Source organism: Nothobranchius furzeri, chromosome 2, assembly GCF_043380555.1.
Source record: "Nothobranchius furzeri strain GRZ-AD chromosome 2, NfurGRZ-RIMD1, whole genome shotgun sequence".
Lineage (NCBI taxonomy): Eukaryota > Metazoa > Chordata > Actinopteri > Cyprinodontiformes > Nothobranchiidae > Nothobranchius > Nothobranchius furzeri.
In genome coordinates, this window is record NC_091742.1 from 53756415 (window position 1) to 53772524 (window position 16110).

General features: G+C 44.4%; 11 non-coding genes and 1 pseudogene across 11 annotated transcripts; all 12 read left to right on the forward strand.

Moving 5' to 3' along the window:
* The first annotated feature begins 129 nt into the window (after positions 1–129).
* LOC139068155 (5S ribosomal RNA) lies at positions 130–248 on the forward strand. Its single transcript, XR_011519754.1, has one exon. It is a non-coding gene; the product is annotated as a 5S ribosomal RNA (ribosomal RNA).
* Positions 249–1508: 1260 nt separating this feature from the next.
* On the forward strand, positions 1509–1627 carry LOC139066627 (5S ribosomal RNA). The gene has a single exon (XR_011519531.1). It is a non-coding gene; the product is annotated as a 5S ribosomal RNA (ribosomal RNA).
* A 1260-nt stretch (positions 1628–2887) lies between these two features.
* Positions 2888–3006, forward strand: LOC139068156 (5S ribosomal RNA). Its single transcript, XR_011519755.1, has one exon. It is a non-coding gene; the product is annotated as a 5S ribosomal RNA (ribosomal RNA).
* Positions 3007–4266: 1260 nt separating this feature from the next.
* LOC139066638 (5S ribosomal RNA) lies at positions 4267–4385 on the forward strand. The gene has a single exon (XR_011519542.1). It is a non-coding gene; the product is annotated as a 5S ribosomal RNA (ribosomal RNA).
* A 1260-nt stretch (positions 4386–5645) lies between these two features.
* On the forward strand, positions 5646–5764 carry LOC139068109 (5S ribosomal RNA). Its single transcript, XR_011519737.1, has one exon. It is a non-coding gene; the product is annotated as a 5S ribosomal RNA (ribosomal RNA).
* Positions 5765–7024: 1260 nt separating this feature from the next.
* On the forward strand, positions 7025–7133 carry LOC139068365 (5S ribosomal RNA; annotated as a pseudogene).
* A 1260-nt stretch (positions 7134–8393) lies between these two features.
* Positions 8394–8512, forward strand: LOC139068146 (5S ribosomal RNA). The gene has a single exon (XR_011519745.1). It is a non-coding gene; the product is annotated as a 5S ribosomal RNA (ribosomal RNA).
* A 1261-nt stretch (positions 8513–9773) lies between these two features.
* LOC139067964 (5S ribosomal RNA) lies at positions 9774–9892 on the forward strand. Its single transcript, XR_011519718.1, has one exon. It is a non-coding gene; the product is annotated as a 5S ribosomal RNA (ribosomal RNA).
* A 1261-nt stretch (positions 9893–11153) lies between these two features.
* LOC139066649 (5S ribosomal RNA) lies at positions 11154–11272 on the forward strand. Its single transcript, XR_011519553.1, has one exon. It is a non-coding gene; the product is annotated as a 5S ribosomal RNA (ribosomal RNA).
* Positions 11273–12533: 1261 nt separating this feature from the next.
* On the forward strand, positions 12534–12652 carry LOC139066659 (5S ribosomal RNA). The gene has a single exon (XR_011519564.1). It is a non-coding gene; the product is annotated as a 5S ribosomal RNA (ribosomal RNA).
* A 1260-nt stretch (positions 12653–13912) lies between these two features.
* On the forward strand, positions 13913–14031 carry LOC139066671 (5S ribosomal RNA). Its single transcript, XR_011519576.1, has one exon. It is a non-coding gene; the product is annotated as a 5S ribosomal RNA (ribosomal RNA).
* Positions 14032–15291: 1260 nt separating this feature from the next.
* Positions 15292–15410, forward strand: LOC139066682 (5S ribosomal RNA). The gene has a single exon (XR_011519581.1). It is a non-coding gene; the product is annotated as a 5S ribosomal RNA (ribosomal RNA).
* Positions 15411–16110: the final 700 nt, after the last annotated feature.

Sequence of the window (16110 nt, forward strand, 5' to 3'; positions counted from 1 at the left end):
GACACAGCTCATACTGGGGATGAGGGCGGTTTACTGGAAAGGCCTCAAATTGCAGCATTCCATTCAATGGCAGCCAAGGGCACAACTGTCTCTGCACCCATAAAACGGAGGACGGAAGGACAAGCCTTCTCTTACGGCCATACCACCCTGAACACGCCCGATCTCGTCTGATCTCGGAAGCTAAGCAGGGTCGGGCCTGGTTAGTACTTGGATGGGAGACCGCCTGGGAATACCAGGTGCTGTAAGCTTTTGTCCTTGTCTTTTGAGCCAGCAGAGGGTGCTGTTACGCACTCGCCCTTCTGAGGAACAACACCTTACAGACCTCAAACAGTTACAACAGCATATTGCACTTTTCCTTAACCCTTTCATGCATAATAGTCACTCAAGTGGACAGGTACTCAAAATTGTTATTTATTTATTTTTGCTATTAAGCACAGCTGTTGAAGACTTTATTGCATTTGAGCACCTCCATTTGGACTTTGGTAAGCCAAGCCAACATATTTCATGTTCAGATTGCACGCTGTTCACTGAGGTGGACATGTAATAAATTATTTGTAAATTATACATTTTTACAAAAAATATTTGTTGAAATTTGTTTCATTCACACCTAAAGATGAATCAAAAAATTGTTAAAAAAAATCATGGTTGAAGATTTCATAATTCATGCATCAAAGGGTTAACACAGAAATGTCAAAAAGCCCATTCCCTGGGGCAATCAGGTTTTAAAAGAGCGTTTCTTCTTCAATACGTTCACATTTTACTTCCCAAGTTGCAATAGAGAAAATCCAACTCATCTATCTGTGACTTACTTGCAATTCAGGGATCTAACTAAAGATTGTCATTAAGATTTCGTTCCGGAGCAAGGCTCTGCAGCCTGCGGCCATGATGGCACGTCGCAAGTCTTTGCCGCTATGCTACCAGCTAAAAGAAATGTGGGCCTTTTACTGGAATGGCATCAAAATGCACCAATAGGTCTTTTCCACAAAACCCCAAATAGGTTGTTGGAGAAACACATTGCAATTTATTGCTGCCAAACACAAGAAAAGCTGAACTCACAAACTAAGAAAAATCGGGCGCCAGCCGGCCGGCACCTGTTTGCAAGGATTTCACCCACAGAGCCCGGCCAGACGCAGCCCGAACAGGGGGGCGTGGGTCCCACTTTCCATGGGCCCACCACTCATAGGAGGGACAAAGGAAAAACGAGGTACTTCTCTCAACTGAGGTGAAGGTGGCCTTTTTGTACATCCAAATGTTAAATAATATCGTTTGTACTTTCTGACGTCTGCGATGTGAACAAATTTGGATTAAAGCGCATGAACCTATTCTACTGTGTCACTACACAAGCTCCCCTCTCCGCTTTCGCCCACGGAGCCCGGCCAGACACAGCTCAAACTGGGGATGAGGGCGGTTTACTGGAAAGGCCTCAAATTGCAGCATTCCATTCAATGGCAGCCAAGGGCACAACTGTCTCTGCACCCATAAAACGGAGGACGGAAGGACAAGCCTTCGCTTACGGCCATACCACCCTGAACACGCCCGATCTCGTCTGATCTCGGAAGCTAAGCAGGGTCGGGCCTGGTTAGTACTTGGATGGGAGACCGCCTGGGAATACCAGGTGCTGTAAGCTTTTGTCCTTGTCTTTTGAGCCAGCAGAGGGTGCTGTTACGCACTCGCCCTTCTGAGGAACAACACCTTACAGACCTCAAACAGTTACAACAGCATATTGCACTTTTCCTTAACCCTTTCATGCATAATAGTCACTCAAGTGGACAGGTACTCAAAATTGTTATTTATTTATTTTTGCTATTAAGCACAGCTGTTGAAGACTTTATTGCATTTGAGCACCTCCATTTGGACTTTGGTAAGCCAAGCCAACATATTTCATGTTCAGATTGCACGCTGTTCACTGAGGTGGACATGTAATAAATTATTTGTAAATTATACATTTTTACAAAAAATATTTGTTGAAATTTGTTTCATTCACACCTAAAGATGAATCAAAAAATTGTTAAAAAAAATCATGGTTGAAGATTTCATAATTCATGCATCAAAGGGTTAACACAGAAATGTCAAAAAGCCCATTCCCTGGGGCAATCAGGTTTTAAAAGAGCGTTTCTTCTTCAATACGTTCACATTTTACTTCCCAAGTTGCAATAGAGAAAATCCAACTCATCTATCTGTGACTTACTTGCAATTCAGGGATCTAACTAAAGATTGTCATTAAGATTTCGTTCCGGAGCAAGGCTCTGCAGCCTGCGGCCATGATGGCACGTCGCAAGTCTTTGCCGCTATGCTACCAGCTAAAAGAAATGTGGGCCTTTTACTGGAATGGCATCAAAATGCACCAATAGGTCTTTTCCACAAAAACCCAAATAGGTTGTTGGAGAAACACATTGCAATTTATTGCTGCCAAACACAAGAAAAGCTGAACTCACAAACTAAGAAAAATCGGGCGCCAGCCGGCCGGCACCTGTTTGCAAGGATTTCACCCACAGAGCCCGGCCAGACGCAGCCCGAACAGGGGGGCGTGGGTCCCACTTTCCATGGGCCCACCACTCATAGGAGGGACAAAGGAAAAACGAGGTACTTCTCTCAACTGAGGTGAAGGTGGCCTTTTTGTACATCCAAATGTTAAATAATATCGTTTGTACTTTCTGACGTCTGCGATGTGAACAAATTTGGATTAAAGCGCATGAACCTATTCTACTGTGTCACTACACAAGCTCCCCTCTCCGCTTTCGCCCACGGAGCCCGGCCAGACACAGCTCATACTGGGGATGAGGGCGGTTTACTGGAAAGGCCTCAAATTGCAGCATTCCATTCAATGGCAGCCAAGGGCACAACTGTCTCTGCACCCATAAAACGGAGGACGGAAGGACAAGCCTTCTCTTACGGCCATACCACCCTGAACACGCCCGATCTCGTCTGATCTCGGAAGCTAAGCAGGGTCGGGCCTGGTTAGTACTTGGATGGGAGACCGCCTGGGAATACCAGGTGCTGTAAGCTTTTGTCCTTGTCTTTTGAGCCAGCAGAGGGTGCTGTTACGCACTCGCCCTTCTGAGGAACAACACCTTACAGACCTCAAACAGTTACAACAGCATATTGCACTTTTCCTTAACCCTTTCATGCATAATAGTCACTCAAGTGGACAGGTACTCAAAATTGTTATTTATTTATTTTTGCTATTAAGCACAGCTGTTGAAGACTTTATTGCATTTGAGCACCTCCATTTGGACTTTGGTAAGCCAAGCCAACATATTTCATGTTCAGATTGCACGCTGTTCACTGAGGTGGACATGTAATAAATTATTTGTAAATTATACATTTTTACAAAAAATATTTGTTGAAATTTGTTTCATTCACACCTAAAGATGAATCAAAAAATTGTTAAAAAAAATCATGGTTGAAGATTTCATAATTCATGCATCAAAGGGTTAACACAGAAATGTCAAAAAGCCCATTCCCTGGGGCAATCAGGTTTTAAAAGAGCGTTTCTTCTTCAATACGTTCACATTTTACTTCCCAAGTTGCAATAGAGAAAATCCAACTCATCTATCTGTGACTTACTTGCAATTCAGGGATCTAACTAAAGATTGTCATTAAGATTTCGTTCCGGAGCAAGGCTCTGCAGCCTGCGGCCATGATGGCACGTCGCAAGTCTTTGCCGCTATGCTACCAGCTAAAAGAAATGTGGGCCTTTTACTGGAATGGCATCAAAATGCACCAATAGGTCTTTTCCACAAAACCCCAAATAGGTTGTTGGAGAAACACATTGCAATTTATTGCTGCCAAACACAAGAAAAGCTGAACTCACAAACTAAGAAAAATCGGGCGCCAGCCGGCCGGCACCTGTTTGCAAGGATTTCACCCACAGAGCCCGGCCAGACGCAGCCCGAACAGGGGGGCGTGGGTCCCACTTTCCATGGGCCCACCACTCATAGGAGGGACAAAGGAAAAACGAGGTACTTCTCTCAACTGAGGTGAAGGTGGCCTTTTTGTACATCCAAATGTTAAATAATATCGTTTGTACTTTCTGACGTCTGCGATGTGAACAAATTTGGATTAAAGCGCATGAACCTATTCTACTGTGTCACTACACAAGCTCCCCTCTCCGCTTTCGCCCACGGAGCCCGGCCAGACACAGCTCAAACTGGGGATGAGGGCGGTTTACTGGAAAGGCCTCAAATTGCAGCATTCCATTCAATGGCAGCCAAGGGCACAACTGTCTCTGCACCCATAAAACGGAGGACGGAAGGACAAGCCTTCGCTTACGGCCATACCACCCTGAACACGCCCGATCTCGTCTGATCTCGGAAGCTAAGCAGGGTCGGGCCTGGTTAGTACTTGGATGGGAGACCGCCTGGGAATACCAGGTGCTGTAAGCTTTTGTCCTTGTCTTTTGAGCCAGCAGAGGGTGCTGTTACGCACTCGCCCTTCTGAGGAACAACACCTTACAGACCTCAAACAGTTACAACAGCATATTGCACTTTTCCTTAACCCTTTCATGCATAATAGTCACTCAAGTGGACAGGTACTCAAAATTGTTATTTATTTATTTTTGCTATTAAGCACAGCTGTTGAAGACTTTATTGCATTTGAGCACCTCCATTTGGACTTTGGTAAGCCAAGCCAACATATTTCATGTTCAGATTGCACGCTGTTCACTGAGGTGGACATGTAATAAATTATTTGTAAATTATACATTTTTACAAAAAATATTTGTTGAAATTTGTTTCATTCACACCTAAAGATGAATCAAAAAATTGTTAAAAAAAATCATGGTTGAAGATTTCATAATTCATGCATCAAAGGGTTAACACAGAAATGTCAAAAAGCCCATTCCCTGGGGCAATCAGGTTTTAAAAGAGCGTTTCTTCTTCAATACGTTCACATTTTACTTCCCAAGTTGCAATAGAGAAAATCCAACTCATCTATCTGTGACTTACTTGCAATTCAGGGATCTAACTAAAGATTGTCATTAAGATTTCGTTCCGGAGCAAGGCTCTGCAGCCTGCGGCCATGATGGCACGTCGCAAGTCTTTGCCGCTATGCTACCAGCTAAAAGAAATGTGGGCCTTTTACTGGAATGGCATCAAAATGCACCAATAGGTCTTTTCCACAAAAACCCAAATAGGTTGTTGGAGAAACACATTGCAATTTATTGCTGCCAAACACAAGAAAAGCTGAACTCACAAACTAAGAAAAATCGGGCGCCAGCCGGCCGGCACCTGTTTGCAAGGATTTCACCCACAGAGCCCGGCCAGACGCAGCCCGAACAGGGGGGCGTGGGTCCCACTTTCCATGGGCCCACCACTCATAGGAGGGACAAAGGAAAAACGAGGTACTTCTCTCAACTGAGGTGAAGGTGGCCTTTTTGTACATCCAAATGTTAAATAATATCGTTTGTACTTTCTGACGTCTGCGATGTGAACAAATTTGGATTAAAGCGCATGAACCTATTCTACTGTGTCACTACACAAGCTCCCCTCTCCGCTTTCGCCCACGGAGCCCGGCCAGACACAGCTCATACTGGGGATGAGGGCGGTTTACTGGAAAGGCCTCAAATTGCAGCATTCCATTCAATGGCAGCCAAGGGCACAACTGTCTCTGCACCCATAAAACGGAGGACGGAAGGACAAGCCTTCGCTTACGGCCATACCACCCTGAACACGCCCGATCTCGTCTGATCTCGGAAGCTAAGCAGGGTCGGGCCTGTTTAGTACTTGGATGGGAGACCGCCTGGGAATACCAGGTGCTGTAAGCTTTTGTCCTCGTCTTTTGAGCCAGCAGAGGGTGCTGTTACGCACTCGCCCTTCTGAGGAACAACACCTTACAGACCTCAAACAGTTACAACAGCATATTGCACTTTTCCTTAACCCTTTCATGCATAATAGTCACTCAAGTGGACAGGTACTCAAAATTGTTATTTATTTATTTTTGCTATTAAGCACAGCTGTTGAAGACTTTATTGCATTTGAGCACCTCCATTTGGACTTTGGTAAGCCAAGCCAACATATTTCATGTTCAGATTGCACGCTGTTCACTGAGGTGGACATGTAATAAATTATTTGTAAAGTATACATTTTTACAAAAAATATTTGTTGAAATTTGTTTCATTCACACCTAAAGATGAATCAAAAAATTGTTAAAAAAAATCATGGTTGAAGATTTCATAATTCATGCATCAAAGGGTTAACACAGAAATGTCAAAAAGCCCATTCCCTGGGGCAATCAGGTTTTAAAAGAGCGTTTCTTCTTCAATACGTTCACATTTTACTTCCCAAGTTGCAATAGAGAAAATCCAACTCATCTATCTGTGACTTACTTGCAATTCAGGGATCTAACTAAAGATTGTCATTAAGATTTTGTTCCGGAGCAAGGCTCTGCAGCCTGCGGCCATGATGGCACGTCGCAAGTCTTTGCCGCTACGCTACCAGCTAAAAGAAATGTGGGCCTTTTACTGGAATGGCATCAAAATGCACCAATAGGTCTTTTCCACAAAGACCCAAATAGGTTGTTGGAGAAACACATTGCAATTTATTGCTGCCAAACACAAGAAAAGCTGAACTCACAAACTAAGAAAAATCGGGCGCCAGCCGGCCGGCACCTGTTTGCAAGGATTTCACCCACAGAGCCCGGCCAGACGCAGCCCGAACAGGGGGGCGTGGGTCCCACTTTCCATGGGCCCACCACTCATAGGAGGGACAAAGGAAAAACGAGGTACTTCTCTCAACTGAGGTGAAGGTGGCCTTTTTGTACATCCAAATGTTAAATAATATCGTTTGTACTTTCTGACGTCTGCGATGTGAACAAATTTGGATTAAAGCGCATGAACCTATTCTACTGTGTCACTACACAAGCTCCCCTCTCCGCTTTCGCCCACGGAGCCCGGCCAGACACAGCTCAAACTGGGGATGAGGGCGGTTTACTGGAAAGGCCTCAAATTGCAGCATTCCATTCAATGGCAGCCAAGGGCACAACTGTCTCTGCACCCATAAAACGGAGGACGGAAGGACAATCCTTCGCTTACGGCCATACCACCCTGAACACGCCCGATCTCGGAAGCTAAGCAGGGTCGGGCCTGGTTAGTACTTGGATGGGAGACCGCCTGGGAATACCAGGTGCTGTAAGCTTTTGTCCTTGTCTTTTGAGCCAGCAGAGGGTGCTGTTACGCACTCGCCCTTCTGAGGAACAACACCTTACAGACCTCAAACAGTTACAACAGCATATTGCACTTTTCCTTAACCCTTTCATGCATAATAGTCACTCAAGTGGACAGGTACTCAAAATTGTTATTTATTTATTTTTGCTATTAAGCACAGCTGTTGAAGACTTTATTGCATTTGAGCACCTCCATTTGGACTTTGGTAAGCCAAGCCAACATATTTCATGTTCAGATTGCACGCTGTTCACTGAGGTGGACATGTAATAAATTATTTGTAAATTATACATTTTTACAAAAAATATTTGTTGAAATTTGTTTCATTCACACCTAAAGATGAATCAAAAAATTGTTAAAAAAAATCATGGTTGAAGATTTCATAATTCATGCATCAAAAGGTTAACACAGAAATGTCAAAAAGCCCATTCCCTGGGGCAATCAGGTTTTAAAAGAGCGTTTCTTCTTCAATACGTTCACATTTTACTTCCCAAGTTGCAATAGAGAAAATCCAACTCATCTATCTGTGACTTACTTGCAATTCAGGGATCTAACTAAAGATTGTCATTAAGATTTCGTTCCGGAGCAAGGCTCTGCAGCCTGCGGCCATGATGGCACGTCGCAAGTCTTTGCCGCTACGCTACCAGCTAAAAGAAATGTGGGCCTTTTACTGGAATGGCATCAAAATGCACCAATAGGTCTTTTCCACAAAGACCCAAATAGGTTGTTGGAGAAACACATTGCAATTTATTGCTGCCAAACACAAGAAAAGCTGAACTCACAAACTAAGAAAAATCGGGCGCCAGCCGGCCGGCACCTGTTTGCAAGGATTTCACCCACAGAGCCCGGCCAGACGCAGCCCGAACAGGGGGGCGTGGGTCCCACTTTCCATGGGCCCACCACTCATAGGAGGGACAAAGGAAAAACGAGGTACTTCTCTCAACTGAGGTGAAGGTGGCCTTTTTGTACATCCAAATGTTAAATAATATCGTTTGTACTTTCTGACGTCTGCGATGTGAACAAATTTGGATTAAAGCGCATGAACCTATTCTACTGTGTCACTACACAAGCTCCCCTCTCCGCTTTCGCCCACGGAGCCCGGCCAGACACAGCTCAAACTGGGGATGAGGGCGGTTTACTGGAAAGGCCTCAAATTGCAGCATTCCATTCAATGGCAGCCAAGGGCACAACTGTCTCTGCACCCATAAAACGGAGGACGGAAGGACAAGCCTTCGCTTACGGCCATTCCACCCTGAACACGCCCGATCTCGTCTGATCTCGGAAGCTAAGCAGGGTCGGGCCTGGTTAGTACTTGGATGGGAGACCGCCTGGGAATACCAGGTGCTGTAAGCTTTTGTCCTTGTCTTTTGAGCCAGCAGAGGGTGCTGTTACGCACTCGCCCTTCTGAGGAACAACACCTTACAGACCTCAAACAGTTACAACAGCATATTGCACTTTTCCTTAACCCTTTCATGCATAATAGTCACTCAAGTGGACAGGTACTCAAAATTGTTATTTATTTATTTTTGCTATTAAGCACAGCTGTTGAAGACTTTATTGCATTTGAGCACCTCCATTTGGACTTTGGTAAGCCAAGCCAACATATTTCATGTTCAGATTGCACGCTGTTCACTGAGGTGGACATGTAATAAATTATTTGTAAATTATACATTTTTACAAAAAATATTTGTTGAAATTTGTTTCATTCACACCTAAAGATGAATCAAAAAATTGTTAAAAAAAAATCATGGTTGAAGATTTCATAATTCATGCATCAAAGGGTTAACACAGAAATGTCAAAAAGCCCATTCCCTGGGGCAATCAGGTTTTAAAAGAGCGTTTCTTCTTCAATACGTTCACATTTTACTTCCCAAGTTGCAATAGAGAAAATCCAACTCATCTATCTGTGACTTACTTGCAATTCAGGGATCTAACTAAAGATTGTCATTAAGATTTCGTTCCGGAGCAAGGCTCTGCAGCCTGCGGCCATGATGGCACGTCGCAAGTCTTTGCCGCTACGCTACCAGCTAAAAGAAATGTGGGCCTTTTACTGGAATGGTATCAAAATGCACCAATAGGTCTTTTCCACAAAGACCCAAATAGGTTGTTGGAGAAACACATTGCAATTTATTGCTGCCAAACACAAGAAAAGCTGAACTCACAAACTAAGAAAAATCGGGCGCCAGCCGGCCGGCACCTGTTTGCAAGGATTTCACCCACAGAGCCCGGCCAGACGCAGCCCGAACAGGGGGGCGTGGGTCCCACTTTCCATGGGCCCACCACTCATAGGAGGGACAAAGGAAAAACGAGGTACTTCTCTCAACTGAGGTGAAGGTGGCCTTTTTGTACATCCAAATGTTAAATAATATCGTTTGTACTTTCTGACGTCTGCGATGTGAACAAATTTGGATTAAAGCGCATGAACCTATTCTACTGTGTCACTACACAAGCTCCCCTCTCCGCTTTCGCCCACGGAGCCCGGCCAGACACAGCTCAAACTGGGGATGAGGGCGGTTTACTGGAAAGGCCTCAAATTGCAGCATTCCATTCAATGGCAGCCAAGGGCACAACTGTCTCTGCACCCATAAAAGGGAGGACGGAAGGACAAGTCTTCGCTTACGGCCATACCACCCTGAACACGCCCGATCTCGTCTGATCTCGGAAGCTAAGCAGGGTCGGGCCTGGTTAGTACTTGGATGGGAGACCGCCTGGGAATACCAGGTGCTGTAAGCATTTTGTCCTTGTCTTTTGAGCCAGCAGAGGGTGCTGTTACGCACTCGCCCTTCTGAGGAACAACACCTTACAGACCTCAAACAGTTACAACAGCATATTGCACTTTTCCTTAACCCTTTCATGCATAATAGTCACTCAAGTGGACAGGTACTCAAAATTGTTATTTATTTATTTTTGCTATTAAGCACAGCTGTTGAAGACTTTATTGCATTTGAGCACCTCCATTTGGACTTTGGTAAGCCAAGCCAACATATTTCATGTTCAGATTGCACGCTGTTCACTGAGGTGGACATGTAATAAATTATTTGTAAATTATACATTTTTACAAAAAATATTTGTTGAAATTTGTTTCATTCACACCTAAAGATGAATCAAAAAATTGTTAAAAAAAATCATGGTTGAAGATTTCATAATTCATGCATCAAAGGGTTAACACAGAAATGTCAAAAAGCCCATTCCCTGGGGCAATCAGGTTTTAAAAGAGCGTTTCTTCTTCAATACGTTCACATTTTACTTCCCAAGTTGCAATAGAGAAAATCCAACTCATCTATCTGTGACTTACTTGCAATTCAGGGATCTAACTAAAGATTGTCATTAAGATTTCGTTCCGGAGCAAGGCTCTGCAGCCTGCGGCCATGATGGCACGTCGCAAGTCTTTGCCGCTACGCTACCAGCTAAAAGAAATGTGGGCCTTTTACTGGAATGGCATCAAAATGCACCAATAGGTCTTTTCCACAAAGACCCAAATAGGTTGTTGGAGAAACACATTGCAATTTATTGCTGCCAAACACAAGAAAAGCTGAACTCACAAACTAAGAAAAATCGGGCGCCAGCCGGCCGGCACCTGTTTGCAAGGATTTCACCCACAGAGCCCGGCCAGACGCAGCCCGAACAGTCGGGCGTGGGTCCCACTTTCCATGGGCCCACCACTCATAGGAGGGACAAAGGAAAAACGAGGTACTTCTCTCAACTGAGGTGAAGGTGGCCTTTTTGTACATCCAAATGTTAAATAATATCGTTTGTACTTTCTGACGTCTGCGATGTGAACAAATTTGGATTAAAGCGCATGAACCTATTCTACTGTGTCACTACACAAGCTCCCCTCTCCGCTTTCGCCCACGGAGCCCGGCCAGACACAGCTCAAACTGGGGATGAGGGCGGTTTACTGGAAAGGCCTCAAATTGCAGCATTCCATTCAATGGCAGCCAAGGGCACAACTGTCTCTGCACCCATAAAACGGAGGACGGAAGGACAAACCTTCGCTTACGGCCATACCACCCTGAACACGCCCGATCTCGTCTGATCTCGGAAGCTAAGCAGGGTCGGGCCTGGTTAGTACTTGGATGGGAGACCGCCTGGGAATACCAGGTGCTGTAAGCTTTTGTCCTTGTCTTTTGAGCCAGCAGAGGGTGCTGTTACGCACTCGCCCTTCTGAGGAACAACACCTTACAGACCTCAAACAGTTACAACAGCATATTGCACTTTTCCTTAACCCTTTCATGCATAATAGTCACTCAAGTGGACAGGTACTCAAAATTGTTATTTATTTATTTTTGCTATTAAGCACAGCTGTTGAAGACTTTATTGCATTTGAGCACCTCCATTTGGACTTTGGTAAGCCAAGCCAACATATTTCATGTTCAGATTGCACGCTGTTCACTGAGGTGGACATGTAATAAATTATTTGTAAATTATACATTTTTACAAAAAATATTTGTTGAAATTTGTTTCATTCACACCTAAAGATGAATCAAAAAATTGTTAAAAAAAAATCATGGTTGAAGATTTCATAATTCATGCATCAAAGGGTTAACACAGAAATGTCAAAAAGCCCATTCCCTGGGGCAATCAGGTTTTAAAAGAACGTTTCTTCTTCAATACGTTCACATTTTACTTCCCAAGTTGCAATAGAGAAAATCCAACTCATCTATCTGTGACTTACTTGCAATTCAGGGATCTAACTAAAGATTGTCATTAAGATTTCGTTCCGGAGCAAGGCTCTGCAGCCTGCGGCCATGATGGCACGTCGCAAGTCTTTGCCGCTACGCTACCAGCTAAAAGAAATGTGGGCCTTTTACTGGAATGGCATCAAAATGCACCAATAGGTCTTTTCCACAAAGACCCAAATAGGTTGTTGGAGAAACACATTGCAATTTATTGCTGCCAAACACAAGAAAAGCTGAACTCACAAACTAAGAAAAATCGGGCGCCAGCCGGCCGGCACCTGTTTGCAAGGATTTCACCCACAGAGCCCGGCCAGACGCAGCCCGAACAGGGGGGCGTGGGTCCCACTTTCCATGGGCCCACCACTCATAGGAGGGACAAAGGAAAAACGAGGTACTTCTCTCAACTGAGGTGAAGGTGGCCTTTTTGTACATCCAAATGTTAAATAATATCGTTTGTACTTTCTGACGTCTGCGATGTGAACAAATTTGGATTAAAGCGCATGAACCTATTCTACTGTGTCACTACACAAGCTCCCCTCTCCGCTTTCGCCCACGGAGCCCGGCCAGACACAGCTCAAACTGGGGATGAGGGCGGTTTACTGGAAAGGCCTCAAATTGCAGCATTCCATTCAATGGCAGCCAAGGGCACAACTGTCTCTGCACCCATAAAACGGAGGACGGAAGGACAAGCCTTCGCTTACGGCCATACCACCCTGAACACGCCCGATCTCGTCTGATCTCGGAAGCTAAGCAGGGTCGGGCCTGGTTAGTACTTGGATGGGAGACCGCCTGGGAATACCAGGTGCTGTAAGCTTTTGTCCTTGTCTTTTGAGCCAGCAGAGGGTGCTGTTACGCACTCGCCCTTCTGAGGAACAACACCTTACAGACCTCAAACAGTTACAACAGCATATTGCACTTTTCCTTAACCCTTTCATGCATAATAGTCACTCAAGTGGACAGGTACTCAAAATTGTTATTTATTTATTTTTGCTATTAAGCACAGCTGTTGAAGACTTTATTGCATTTGAGCACCTCCATTTGGACTTTGGTAAGCCAAGCCAACATATTTCATGTTCAGATTGCACGCTGTTCACTGAGGTGGACATGTAATAAATTATTTGTAAATTATACATTTTTACAAAAAATATTTGTTGAAATTTGTTTCATTCACACCTAAAGATGAATCAAAAAATTGTTAAAAAAAATCATGGTGGAAGATTTCATAATTCATGCATCAAAGGGTTAACACAGAAATGTCAAAAAGCCCATTCCCTGGGGCAATCAGGTTTTAAAAGAGCGTTTCTTCTTCAATACGTTCACATTTTACTTCCCAAGTTGCAATAGAGAAAATCCAACTCATCTATCTGTGACTTACTTGCAATTCAGGGATCTAACTAAAGATTGTCATTAAGATTTCGTTCCGGAGCAAGGCTCTGCAGCCTGCGGCCATGATGGCACGTCGCAAGTCTTTGCCGCTACGCTACCAGCTAAAAGAAATGTGGGCCTTTTACTGGAATGGCATCAAAATGCACCAATAGGTCTTTTCCACAAAGACCCAAATAGGTTGTTGGAGAAACACATTGCAATTTATTGCTGCCAAACACAAGAAAAGCTGAACTCACAAACTAAGAAAAATCGGGCGCCAGCCGGCCGGCACCTGTTTGCTAGGATTTCACCCACAGAGCCCGGCCAGACGCAGCCCGAACAGGGGGGCGTGGGTCCCACTTTCCATGGGCCCACCACTCATAGGAGGGACAAAGGAAAAACGAGGTACTTCTCTCAACTGAAGTGAAGGTGGCCTTTTTGTACATCCAAATGTTAAATAATATCGTTTGTACTTTCTGACGTCTGCGATGTGAACAAATTTGGATTAAAGCGCATGAACCTATTCTACTGTGTCACTACACAAGCTCCCCTCTCCGCTTTCGCCCACGGAGCCCGGCCAGACACAGCTCAAACTGGGGATGAGGGCGGTTTACTGGAAAGGCCTCAAATTGCAGCATTCCATTCAATGGCAGCCAAGGGCACAACTGTCTCTGCACCCATAAAACGGAGGACGGAAGGACAAGCCTTCGCTTACGGCCATACCACCCTGAACACGCCCGATCTCGTCTGATCTCGGAAGCTAAGCAGGGTCGGGCCTGGTTAGTACTTGGATGGGAGACCGCCTGGGAATACCAGGTGCTGTAAGCTTTTGTCCTTGTCTTTTGAGCCAGCAGAGGGTGCTGTTACGCACTCGCCCTTCTGAGGAACAACACCTTACAGACCTCAAACAGTTACAACAGCATATTGCACTTTTCCTTAACCCTTTCATGCATAATAGTCACTCAAGTGGACAGGTACTCAAAATTGTTATTTATTTATTTTTGCTATTAAGCACAGCTGTTGAAGACTTTATTGCATTTGAGCACCTCCATTTGGACTTTGGTAAGCCAAGCCAACATATTTCATGTTCAGATTGCACGCTGTTCACTGAGGTGGACATGTAATAAATTATTTGTAAATTATACATTTTTACAAAAAATATTTGTTGAAATTTGTTTCATTCACACCTAAAGATGAATAAAAAAATTGTTAAAAAAAATCATGGTTGAAGATTTCATAATTCATGCATCAAAGGGTTAACACAGAAATGTCAAAAAGCCCATTCCCTGGGGCAATCAGGTTTTAAAAGAGCGTTTCTTCTTCAATACGTTCACATTTTACTTCCCAAGTTGCAATAGAGAAAATCCAACTCATCTATCTGTGACTTACTTGCAATTCAGGGATCTAACTAAAGATTGTCATTAAGATTTCGTTCCGGAGCAAGGCTCTGCAGCCTGCGGCCATGATGGCACGTCGCAAGTCTTTGCCGCTACGCTACCAGCTAAAAGAAATGTGGGCCTTTTACTGGAATGGCATCAAAATGCACCAATAGGTCTTTTCCACAAAGACCCAAATAGGTTGTTGGAGAAACACATTGCAATTTATTGCTGCCAAACACAAGAAAAGCTGAACTCACAAACTAAGAAAAATCGGGCGCCAGCCGGCCGGCACCTGTTTGCAAGGATTTCACCCACAGAGCCCGGCCAGACGCAGCCCGAACAGGGGGGCGTGGGTCCCACTTTCCATGGGCCCACCACTCATAGGAGGGACAAAGGAAAAACGAGGTACTTCTCTCAACTGAGGTGAAGGTGGCCTTTTTGTACATCCAAATGTTAAATAATATCGTTTGTACTTTCTGACGTCTGCGATGTGAACAAATTTGGATTAAAGCGCATGAACCTATTCTACTGTGTCACTACACAAGCTCCCCTCTCCGCTTTCGCCCACGGAGCCCGGCCAGACACAGCTCAAACTGGGGATGAGGGCGGTTTACTGGAAAGGCCTCAAATTGCAGCATTCCATTCAATGGCAGCCAAGGGCACAACTGTCTCTGCACCCATAAAACGGAGGACGGAAGGACAAGCCTTCGCTTACGGCCATACCACCCTGAACACGCCCGATCTCGTCTGATCTCGGAAGCTAAGCAGGGTCGGGCCTGGTTAGTACTTGGATGGGAGACCGCCTGGGAATACCAGGTGCTGTAAGCTTTTGTCCTTGTCTTTTGAGCCAGCAGAGGGTGCTGTTACGCACTCGCCCTTCTGAGGAACAACACCTTACAGACCTCAAACAGTTACAACAGCATATTGCACTTTTCCTTAACCCTTTCATGCATAATAGTCACTCAAGTGGACAGGTACTCAAAATTGTTATTTATTTATTTTTGCTATTAAGCACAGCTGTTGAAGACTTTATTGCATTTGAGCACCTCCATTTGGACTTTGGTAAGCCAAGCCAACATATTTCATGTTCAGATTGCACGCTGTTCACTGAGGTGGACATGTAATAAATTATTTGTAAATTATACATTTTTACAAAAAATATTTGTTGAAATTTGTTTCATTCACACCTAAAGATGAATCAAAAAATTGTTAAAAAAAATCATGGTGGAAGATTTCATAATTCATGCATCAAAGGGTTAACACAGAAATGTCAAAAAGCCCATTCCCTGGGGCAATCAGGTTTTAAAAGAGCGTTTCTTCTTCAATACGTTCACATTTTACTTCCCAAGTTGCAATAGAGAAAATCCAACTCATCTATCTGTGACTTACTTGCAATTCAGGGATCTAACTAAAGATTGTCATTAAGATTTCGTTCCGGAGCAAGGCTCGGCAGCCTGCGGCCATGATGGCACGTCGCAAGTCTTTGCCGCTACGCTACCAGCTAAAAGAAATGTGGGCCTTTTACTGG